This window comes from Sorex araneus, chromosome X (assembly GCF_027595985.1).
Source record: "Sorex araneus isolate mSorAra2 chromosome X, mSorAra2.pri, whole genome shotgun sequence".
Classification (NCBI taxonomy): Eukaryota; Metazoa; Chordata; class Mammalia; order Eulipotyphla; family Soricidae; genus Sorex; species Sorex araneus.
The window spans coordinates 76,032,231-76,044,814 of record NC_073313.1 but is presented as its reverse complement, the minus strand read 5'-3'; the positions used below and the strand labels follow the sequence as shown (position 1 = coordinate 76,044,814).

Below are 12,584 nucleotides of genomic sequence, written 5' to 3'. Positions count from 1 at the left end.
TGGGGATTATTGCCATTTTGAAAATGTTGATTCTCCCTATCCATGATCAGGGGATATGTTTCCATTTCTTCATTTCTCTTTTATTTCGTGTAGTAGTATTTTATAGTATTCTTTGTAGAGGTCCTTTACTTCCTTATTTAAGCTGATTCCAAGGTACTTGATTTTCTGGGGCACAAATGTGAACGGAATTGCTTTTTTCATGTCACTTTCCTCTGTCTCATTATTTGCTTATAGGAAAGCCAGGGATATTTGGGTATTGATTTTATACACTGTGACTTTACTGTACAAGTCTACTGTTTCTAGGAGTTTCTTTGTAGAAGCCTTAGGGTTCTCTAGATATACTATCATATCATCTGCGAATAGTGAGAATTTGATTTCTTCCTTTCTTATCTGGATGCCCTTAATATCTTATTCTTGCCTAACTGCTATTGCAATTACTTCCAGTACTACATTGAACAGAAGTGGTGAGAGTGGGCATTCTTGTCTTGTCCCTGATTTTAGAGGAAAGGCCCTTAGTTTTTCCCGATTGAGGATGATGCTTGCCATGGGTTTGTAGTAGATGGTTTTGACTATCTTGAAGAAAGCGCCTTCAAAATCCATTTTGGTGAGAGTTTTCATCATAAACTCTGGTGTTGGGTCTTGTCAAATGCTTTCTCTGCATTATATGATTTTATCTTTACTTTTGTTGATATGATGGATTATGTTGATTGATTTCTGAATCTTAAATCATCCTTGTATCTCCAGGATGAATCCCACTTGTTGGTGGTGTATGATCTTTTTGATGATTTGTTGGATTCTATTTGCAAATATTTTTGAGGATCTTCCCATCAGTGTTCATCAGGCATATTGGTCTATAATTTTCTTTGTTAGTGGTGTCTTTATTTGATTTTTGTATTAGGGAAATATGTGCCTCATAGAAACTGTATGGGAGAGTTCCTCTTTCTTCAATTTCCTGAAAAAGCTTGAGAAGACCTGGCAACAGGTCCTCTTTAAATGTTTAGAAGAAATCACTAGTGAATCATTTGGACCCGGGCTTTTGTATTGGGGAAGACTTTTGATTACAGTTCAATTTCCTTGATATTAATGGGTCTATTCAGGTATTCCAAGTCTTCTTGGTTCAGTCTTGGGAGTTGTGGGAATCCAGGAATTTATTCATTTCTTCTAGGTTCTATTTTTTTGTGGCATACAGACTTTCAAAGTAGGCTCTGATGATCTTTTGAATTTCATTGGCTTCTGTTGTGATATCCCCCTTTTCATTTTTGATTTGCTTTATGAGGGTTCTCTCTCTCTTTCTTTGTGAGTCTTGCTAGTGGTTTATCAATCTTGTTTATTTTCTCAAAGAACCGGTTCTTTGTTTCACTGATATTTCGGATTGTTTTTTTGGGTTTTCATGTCCTTAATTTCTGCTCTAAATTTTATTATTTCTTTTTTTCGGTATGGTTTAGGTTCCTTTTGCTGGTACGTTTCTAAGATCTTTAGCCATGAAGTCTAGCAATCTATGTAGGCCCTTTCATCCTTCCTGAGGAATGATTGCAGAGCTATAAATTTCCCCCTTAACACAACTTTATTGCATCTCATAGGTTCTGGTAGGTCGTCTCTTCATTCTCATTTGTTTCTAGGTATATTTTCATTTCTTCCTTAATTTCCTTCCTGACCCACTCATTGTTCAACAAACAGTTGTTGTATTTGCAGTTTTTCGATTTGCTGCTCCGCATCTGTGTGTGATTCATTTCTATCTTCAGCGCATCGTTGTCTGAAAAGATAGTTGATACAATTTCTATATCCCCCATTCTATTGAGATATGTTTTGTGAACCAGCACGTGGTCTATTTTGGAGTCAGAAGGGTGCCAGCTAAATGGGACTCTAACAATAAAACCTGAAAGGCTAATCAGAATGATAGGTGCCATGGATAGAGACACAATACTGCAAGCAGCAAGGTCAAAGAAGGAAATCACGTACAAAGGAGTGTCCCTTATTTTTACAGCAAACCTGTCAGAGGAAACTCTCCAAGCCCAAAGACAATGGTGGGATATAGTGAAAAAACTCAATGAAATGAACACCTCACCAAGAATACTTAATCCGGCTAAACTCTCACTGAAACTCAAAGTAACCATACACTATTTCACGGATAAACAACAGCTCAGGAACTTCATTGACGCAAAACCAAACCTAAAATAAGGACTAAAGGGGCTACTGTAAGACAAGGAAAAACCCTACAATAGCAACATACCCTTCGGAATGATGGCAAAAAATCCCATGACAACAATCTCTCTCAATGTCAATGGTCTAAGTGCACCAATCAAGAGACACAGAGTGGCAAATTGGAACCAGAAACTAATCCCAACTTTCTACTTTCTACAAGAAACACACCTCGTCAGAGCAAACACAGGCTCAAAGTCAAAGGATGGAATAGTATCCTGCAAGCAAACAACTCTCTCAAAAAAGCTGGGGTGCCATACTCGTATCCGACAAAATATATTTTAGGTTGAAAAATATTAAAAGGGACAGCAAAGGTCATTTTCCATTTATCAAGGGATATTTACAATAGAAAGAAATCACACTCTTAAATGTTTATGCACCTAATAAGCGATCAGCTAAATGCTCGAAACAACTGCTAACAGACGTTAAGGACATCGCTAGCAGCACAATAGTAGTTGGAATTCAATTTCTTGGCTCAGACAAGCATATGATTCTTTTCCTTGCTAATCTAGCTCAACTTCTGTTTATTATTTCTTCCATAGATTTGTGAAGGTAGTCTTTTCAGGAGATGAAGGGTTTGAGTAGGGTAAAAAGAGGCAAATGCGCTGGCCAACCGAGTGAAAACAGAGATAAACAAATGGGACTATCTTAAACTAAGAAAATTCTACACCTCAAAAGAAACAGTGACCAAAATACAAAGACAGTCTATAGAATGGGAATGGATATTCACCCAATACCCATCTGATAAGGGGTTGATATCAAGGATATACAAGGCACTTGTTGAACTCTACAAGAAGTAAACATCCAACCATATAAAAAAAATGGGGTATGGAAATGAACAGAAATTTTCTCAAAGAAGAAATCTGAATGGCTAAAGGACACATGAGAAAATGTTCTACATCACTAATCATCAGGGAGATGCAGATTAAAACAACAATGAGATATCATTTCACACCACAAATACTGGTCCACATCCAAAAGAACAAAAGCAACCATGTTGGCGCGGATGTGGGGAGAAAGGGTCTCTTCTTCACTGCTGGTGGGAATGCCGACCAGTTCAGCCGTTTTGGAAAGCAATATGGACGATTCGCAAAAAATTAGAAATTGAGCTCCCATTTGACCCAGCAATAAACCCCAGAGAGGCAAAACGGTATAGTAAAATGACATCTGCATTTGTATGTTCATTGCAACACTGCTTACAATAGCCAAAATCTGGAGAAAAACGGATGACTGGTTAAAGAAACTTTGGTACATCTACACAATGGAATACTATGCAGCTGTTACAAAAGATGAAGTCATGAAATCTGCACATAAGTGGATCAAAATGGAAAGTATCATGTTAAGTGAAATGAGTCAGAAAGAGAGAGACAGACATAGAAATATCGCACTCACTGTGGAATATAAAATAACAGAGTGGGAGATTAACACCCAAGAGTATTAGAGATAAGGACCAGGAGGTCTTCCCCACAGCTTGGAAACTGGCCTCACATGTTGGGGTAAAAGGCAGCTCAGATAGAGAAGGGAACACCAAGTAGAGGATGATGTGAGGACCCATTCGGGTTTGAAGATGTGAGCTCAAAGTATACTATAGACTGAACATGAAGTTCCTCTCAATACCTCTGTTGCAAACTACAACACCCAAAAGGAGAGAGAACAAAAGTGAATGCCCTGCTGCAGAGGCATGGTGGGGTGGTGAGTGATGGGGTAAATGTGGTGAGAGGGATGTTGGGATCATTGGTGGAGGAGAATAGGCACTGGTGCAGGGATGCTTAAACAATCACTGTATGAGTGAAATGCAAATACAAACGTTCATAAGTTTGTAACTGTACAACACAGTGATTCTCAAATAAATTTTTAAAGGAGGTAAAAGATGTTGTTTAAAATGCTTTCATTTACAGGATTTCAGAGAAAATTTTAGGGAATTTCCACTAGCTTCCTTCTGATCTGTATTAGTAGCAAGCCCTAGAAGACTGCTGGACTCTCTATGTGCATTTGGTCAACATCTCAGGTCAAATATGCAGATGGCTTCAGGAGAAATTCAGCTTTGATGAGCTTCTAAGTTTTATAAGCTACCTTCTCTGTGTGTCTTTTTTACTTGATATGGTGTTTTCTGGCAGGTGAATTGGGCCCCTAACTGTGGGTTATATGGTTGCTGCATTTGGTTTCTGGGAAATCCCAGATGGTAGATATTAGCAATTGTATAAGATTAACTGAACTGTTCAGCCATAACCTTGCAAATAATCATTTGGCTACAATTTGCTTTGTAAGCATTTTATGTCCTGAGGTATAAAAAATGGTGAAATAGTTTCTGCTAAGGACAAGTGAGCTGGCTGAATAGCACTTAATTTGCATAGTAATACTTATTTTCTGCAGAGACATCTGAGGTTTCAGTGTCTGCACTAATACAGAAGTTGACAAGGCAAAGGATGCTTAAGATGATTTTATTAGCATTTATCACTTTCTAGTTGATTAAAAGCTTTAACCAGCTTATCTCTCCAAATTAAAAAATATCAATGCAATAATTTTAAATAAAATATACTCTCGACCAAACGATTAAGTAAAATTTTCAAACTTGACTGGATTCCAAATAACAAGATTATTTTTAAGTTCTACCTATCAAGAATTGAGGTTTTTTGCAAGTAGCAAATCCTGAGGATTTTAGGTAAATGCTCCTTTCACCTTTCCTGTGGCATAGTGCCACCTTCTCTATATTCACTACTGTGTGATGCATACATAACTAATGTGCAAATAACAAATTTATTAGAAAATTAATAAGTTTATCTAGAATTATAAAAGATATCAGATAGCAAAAACACCCCTGAGATTAATGAACACCCTTAAATGAAGAGACACTCTGTATAGCAAAATAACAGAAGCTGAGCAGAAGATTGAGGAGCTGCAAGATTAGAAGGTAAAATCCTCCAGGAATTAATAGAAGATGAAAAGTAATCTGAAGAAGAACATGTACAGCATACCAGAGAACTATTGGATTAGTTAAAGAGGAACAATATAAGAGCTGAAGAGCAATAATATAAGAATTATCCTATTTCCTGAAGTACAGGAAGGCATATGTGATGAAGAAACTATAATTAAAGAAATAATGAATAATTTTCCAGAGTTGAGGATTACAGGTACTGAGATCCAAGAGAATCAAAGAGTTCCACTGAAAATAGACTCAACTAAGAAAACTCCAAGGCACATTGAACTCAAAATTACAAAATCCAAAAATAGAGATATGATACTAGATGTAACAAAATATAATAGGAACATATATACAAATGTAAGCACATTAGATTCACAAAAGATCTATCAAATAAAACTCTGCAAGTCAGAAGAGTATGGAAGGATATAGTACAAAAACTCAACAAAATGAACACTTAATGAAGAATGCTCTATCCAGCTAGATTGTCATTCAGATTTGAAGGAACTATTCAGAGTTTCATGGAGAGGCACAAGTTTAGGAATTAATAGACTTGAAGCCAGTTTTATAAGAAAGATTGAAAGTGATTCTTTAAAGGACAAGACAAACTTTTCAACATGTGGCATTGAGTATGCACTCACTCATATTGCTTATGGCTGCCCAATACTAGATTAAGGAATGTATGTTTACTCCTAGCTTGCTAGGGGGTTTTATGCATTTTGATAATTTATTACGCTATTATTTATATTGTTAAATCATTTTGTAATCAGTCATCACAAGTTGACTTTTGCTGAATTATTTTCTGATAATTCCATTTGATTGTTTTTGAAAAACATTTATTTAAGTTTTGTTTGAGCAGGTGCCATAAAATAGATTTGTAATATACCTGTCATGGGGGCAAGATGGGTGGTGGAAGGGAACCTGAGGAGATTATTTTAGTGAGGTGGAAAATTATAGAGGGTTTGGTGTTGGACTATTGTGTGCCTGAAACAACTGTATAATGAAAATGCTGTAATCATTGTGTATTAATAAAAAAATTTAAAAGAAATGAAATTTGACCCTTCATTCCTCATGCAACATGACTAGGGAATCCAAAGACCCACTTCTATCTAGGACCTTCAGCAGATCCTGGGAGCCTCCTGAGCTGGTCTGAGAGAAGCAAAACATCAGATACAGGAGAAATGATAAAAGAATAACAACAAAAAAGACATCTGCACTCATATGTGTATTGTGGCACTATATAAACTATATAGTCAAAATATGAATACAATGCCCACAAACAGATTGATGAATAAAGAAACTGTGTTACTTGTACATAGTAGAATACGATGCAGCCATAATAAAAGATAAATTCATGCAATTTGCTGCAGCATGGATGGATCTGTAGAGTATCAAGTTGAGTGAAATCAGCCAGAGATGACAGAGTCAGAATGTTCTCTCTCATACATGAGATATAAAGAAATCTTGTAGGGTAATATTAAATGCCAAGAGGCATAGAAATGAAAAGTAGGAGAAATGATTTATCAGTGGGTACTTGGCACTCAAAGTGAAAGTTGGAAAAAACCATACAAAATAATGCTAAGTATATTACAGCTGGGACAGCCATAACACATCAGAAAAAATGGGATTTAATCTAAAGAAATTAATTAGACATGGGAAAGAACACTACTTATTGGTTAAGGGAACAATAGATCAAGAATTAATAATGCTCATCAATATATATTCACAAAATGAAAGGTCAGAAGAGCTCACAAAACTTTCACAAGCCTAAAGGAATCACCTTTATGGAAACACAGTAATGGTGGGGACTTTAATAATTCACTCTGACCATCAGATCAACGGAATAGAATATAAGCAAAGAAACAAGAGCTCTAAATCAGGTGTTAGAATAACTGGTGTGGAGAGCCTCCACAGGACCGGGTGCTTCATAAACAACACCTGTTCTTGTTAATTTCACCTGCTTTGAAAAACAGGATGTCCTATCACGCCCACAAGGTGTAAGAAAACAGGATGTCCTGTCACGCCCACAAGGTGTAACTAGCCTATCAGCTGCAGATACTTGGGCGTAAACAAACAGCGAGAGGTATATAAGGAGGGAAGCTGCCTAGCTAGTGGGCCGCCCCCTGGTTCCTTTTCCTTCGTTCGTCCTTAGTCCATCCTTCGTTCGTCCTCTTTTCCGTTTGCATGAGAAGGATTTTTAATAAATCGCTGTAAGAAGAATCTCCGGGTTGCGTGTTATTTTACAAACTGGGATTCATTAACATATAAAAACACTCCATCCCCATCTTCCCACCTTCAACAGAGAAGAGGCCAGGCAGTCTGGTGAGCAACGCGGCCGAAGAAATGCTCCGGACCCGAATCCGGGCCAACAACACCAGGGATCCAGACGGAGGAGGTACAGCTGGCACACCTTCTCCGGATGGAGCCCTGGCGACACTGAGAAGCAACTAACACGGCTCTGGGTTGCGGGACTGGAACACATCCGAGCCGCGCGGCCGCGACCTTTTCTAAAAACTGAAAACATACAATCTTTTAATCACAAACCAATTATCAAATGCTTCCTTAGTAGGGCTGTCTTCCTTGGGGGGAAACTCCAACAACAATAGTGAGTATTGTTTTGCAATATGGAATGTAATCAAGGTAGAGAGAAAATGAAGTGAAATTCATCAGTTATACAGTTGGGGGGGGCTGTGGCGGGGGGTATACTGGGAAATTTGGTGGTGGAATATGGGCACTGGTGAAGGGATGGTGTTTGAATATTGTATAACTGAGACATAAACCTGAAAACTTTGTAACTTTCCACATGGTGATATAATAAAAATTAAAAAAAAAATAAAAAAAATTAAAACACTCCATCCTTAGATGACAATGCCATAAAGCAACAAATCAACCACAGGAATGAGTTGAGGAAAACTCCAATAGTGGGAAATGAACAAAACACTGCCAAACAATAAATGGATCAAAGAGAAAATCAAAGGCAGTAAAAAAGGCAGAAATAAAAATATTACTGGAAACTAATGACAATAAAAAAAGAAAGTACCAAATTTGTGGGACATAGCAAAATCTATATAACAAGGAAATCCATAGCAATTCAGGATTACATTAGCACAAAATAGGAAGCTCAAATTAATTGTTTAAACATGCATCTTAAAAACCTGTAGGGAAAAACAAAAAATGAATCTCAAAGGTAGGAAATAATAAAAATTAGAGCAAAAACCAGTGAAATAGAAATCAAAAAAGGAATACAGAGTCAATAAAATGAGAAGCTGATCCTTGAAAAGAATAAACTAGACATAAACTTTTGGTTAGAGTAAGGAGGATAAAAAAGAAAATGCCCAAATAAATCAGATTAGAGTTGACAGTGGAGAAATTCCAAAAGACTCCTCTGAAATTTAAGATATCATTAGAGGTCGCAATGAACAACTCTACTCTGTTGAATTGGAGAGCCTAGAAGTAATAAATATATTATTAGAATCATAAAATCTTCCAAAAATGAACGAAGAGACCATAGAAATTTCAAATAGACCAATCACAAGGAAGAAAACTGTAACTAATAAAAACTCTCCCAAAGAACAAAAGGCCTGGTCCAGATGGATTCATTGGTAAGTTTTATTAAACCTTCAAAGGAGACTTATTACCTTTAATCCTCAAGCTCTTTCAAATCATTTAAGAGTAGAAATCCTTCCTCACAGCCCATATGAGTGAACACTATACTAATACCTTAGGAATACAGAGATACTATCAAAAGATCAAATTTCATCCAAGAATAAATAACTGGATATAGAAACTATGGTACATTTACACAATTGAATATTACTTGTTCATAAGAAAAGATAAAGATCATGTAATTTGCCAATATGTGGATTTATCTGGAGAGTATCATCATGAGTGAAATTAGTCAGAGGGAGAGAGACTAACACAGAATCATCTCTCTCTTATGATGAAATAACAAATACACACAGATAATGGACATTTGTTATTCCATCATTATAGAACAGAATACAAGAACAGGTCTTCAGTAGAAAACATTTCAGTTGAGGAGTTTGGGGGATAGAATAGGTATGGGGCAATGGCTAAGGTGGAGGGAAGTGTTTAACCAGCAGGAAGTTGTGCTCAAAGGTTGTAAAGTGTCATGCGTGAAACCCTATCAGTAATAGTATAATACGTATTGTTGCAAAGCTAAAGCACCTCTTATAGATGTAGACTGGTTGGTAGGATGCAAACAGAGGCTGTAGGGGAGACATTGATGATGGGAAGTGGGAATTGTTGAAAGGATTTGGTGTTGAAACACTGTTTACCTGAAACCCATTCATGAAAATTTTTGTAATTTCATGAGAGTATCTCACTCGCATGGCAGAGCCTGGCAAGTTCCCCATGGCATATCCAATATGCCAAAAACAGTAACAAGTCTCACAATGAAGACATTACTGGTGCCTGCTCGAACAAATCGATGGGCAATGGGATGACAGTGATACAGTGATGGTGATTAAATAAAACAATTTTTAAAAACTTAAAAAATTAAAAAGAAAATTTCAGACCAATTTCCTTGAATAACATTGATGCAGAAATTCTCAACAAAATCTTAGCTAGCCAAACTCAATATCATATCAAAAATATACTGTGATCAATTAGAACTCATCCCAAGGATGCACAGATGGTTCAACATATGCAAAAAATTAACATAATATGCCACATGAATAAAATATAACAATAATATGATCATTTCAATTTATGCAGAGAAAGCTTTCCATAAGTTCCAACATCAATTCATTAAATTACCAACAAATTTGGTGTGAAAGAAACCTTCAAAATAGTAATGACCATCTGTAACAAACACAGAGCCAGTATCATTCTGAATGGTGAAAAACTGAAAGCATTCCATCTGAGATCAGGTGAGTCTGTCCACTATCTCCACTATCTCCAGCATGTACTCCACGGCTGAGAATCTGATCCTGTCCCTGCTCCCAGGCAATGTCTGCTTCTCTATCTCCCAGTACAGCATCTGCTTCATGTTGGGCTCCTTTGACAAGATCTATGCTAACCTTCCGTGATACTAACTACCAGGAGTTTGCTAAAAGACTCTGGTGACATCTACTTCAATCCCAAAACGTGAAAGTTGACCAAGAAGGCCCCGACCAGCAGCTCTCAGAGGAGCTTCGTGGAGTTTATCTTGGAGCTTCTGTATAAGATCCTGGCCCAGGTGGCGGGTGACTGGACATCAGCCTCCCAAGGATCCTGGATGAACTCGGCATCCACCTGACCAAGAAGGAGCTGAAGCTAAACATCCACCCCCTTCTCAGACTTGTGTGGAAGAAGTACTTCGGGGAGTTCACAGGCTTTGTGGACATGTGTGTGCAGCACATCCCCCTCCGAAGGTGGGCACCAAGCCCAAGATCGAGCACAACTACACTAATGGCGTGGACTATGACCTCGGTGAGGCCATGAACGACTGTGACCCCGACAGGTCCCTGATGTGCCACACCACGAAGATGTACAGCACCGACGATAGGATCCAGTTTCATGCCTTTGGCCGGGTGCTCAGCGGTATACCCATCCATGCCGGGCAGCTGGTGAAGGTACTGGGAGAGAATTACACCTTGGAGGACGAGGAAGACTCACAGATCTGCACTGTGGACTGCCTGTGGATCTCCGTGGCCAGGTACCACATTGAGATGAACCGAGTCCCTGCTGGCAACTGGGTTCTGATAGAAGGTGTGGATCAACCCATCGTCAAGAAGGCGACCATCAGCAAACCCTGAGGCAATGAGGAGGCTCATATTTTCTGGCCCTTCAAGTTCAACACATATTCTGTCATCAAGATCTCTATGGAACCAGTCAACCCGTCTGAGCTCCCCAAGATGCTGGATGGCCTGCGCGAGGTCAACAAGAGCTACCCGTCCCTCACCATGAAGGTGGAAGAGTCTGGCGAGCACATGATCCTGGGCGCGGGTGAGCTCTATCTGGACTGCGTGATGCATGACCTGCGCAAGATGTACTCAGAGATATACATCAAGGTGGCTGACCCCGTGGTCATATTTTGTGAGATGGTGGTGGAAACGTCCTCCTTCAAGTGCTTTGCCGAGACACCCAACAAGAAGAACAAGATCACCATGATCGCAGAGCCCCTCGAGATGGGCCTAGTCGAGGACATCGAGAATGTGTTGGTGCAGATAACATGGAACCGGAAGAAGCTGCGAGAGATTTTCCAAACTAAGTACGATTGGGATCTGCTGGCTGTCCGTTCCATTTGAACAATACCCTGCCCTCTGAGGTGGACAAGGCTCTTCTTGGCTCGGTGAAGGACAGCATCTTTCAAGGATTCCAGTGGGGAACCAGAGAGGGTCCCCTGTGCAATGAATTGATCCGAAATGTCAAATTTAAGATCCTAAATGCTGTGGTTGCCCAAGACCCCCTGGACTGAGGTGGGGGCCAGATCATGCCCAAGGCCAGAAGAGTCGTCTACTCGGCCTTCCTCGTGGCCACACTGCGTCTGATGGAGCCGTACTACTTTTTGGAAATGCAGGCCCCTGCGGACTACGTTTCTGCCGTTTACACTGTCTTGGCCAGGCGCAGGGGCCACGTGACACGGGATGCGCCCATCCTCGTCTCCCCCCCACCCCCAAACACACCATCAAAGTTTTCATCCCTGCCATCAACTCTTTCGGCTTTGAGACGGATCTGTGGGCTCACAACCAGGGCCAGGCCTTTTCCCTGTCTGTCTTCCACCACTGGCAGATTGTCCCTGGAGATCCTCTGGACAAAAGCATTGTGATCCAGCCCCTGGAGGCCCAGGCGGCCCCCCACCTGACTCGGGAATTCATGATCAAAACCCGGCGGCGGAAGGGCCTGAGTGAAGATGTGAGCATCAGCGAGTTCTTCGAAGACCCTGTGCTGCTGGAGCTCGCCAAGCAGGATGACATGCTCAATTTCCCCATGTGAGGATGCCCTGCCATGGATGCCGCGAAATGCTGCACCCGAGCTTCCCTTCCCGGGTGGAGATCTGGAGCTGCTCCTCTGACCAGCCAGGGGCCGGGCACCCCCGTCCCAAGGAGGGAGGCACGTGCCCCCCATGCCCCGTTCCTGCTGGCTTTGTTCCCAAGGATCGGAATGGAACTTACAGCTCCACGAAGAATAAAGAGCCAGTGTCCGGGAGTCTCGTGTTTTATAAGTTTTATCTTAGATATGATTTTCAAGTGAACAGAAAAAAATGGGATTTCATCAAAGAAGTTTCTGCATAGCTACGGAAACATAAGCTAACACTTATTGACACCAACCGAATGGAAAAACATAATTGCACTCAACACATTAAAGGATTTATATCTAAGAGCAACAAAATAAAACCTACAAACTCCATTAAAAATGGGGAGAGGAAATGAACAGACAATTCTCTGAAGGAAACAGACCAATGACTAATAGAAACATGAAAAATGTTCATCATGACTTATCAGGAAAATCCAAATTAAGA

At 39.7% G+C, this 12,584-nt stretch overlaps 1 pseudogene; it reads left to right on the top strand.

The window, feature by feature from the left end:
• Positions 1-8,709: 8,709 nt before the first annotated feature.
• On the top strand, positions 8,710-12,058 carry LOC101550406 (116 kDa U5 small nuclear ribonucleoprotein component-like; annotated as a pseudogene).
• Positions 12,059-12,584: the final 526 nt, after the last annotated feature.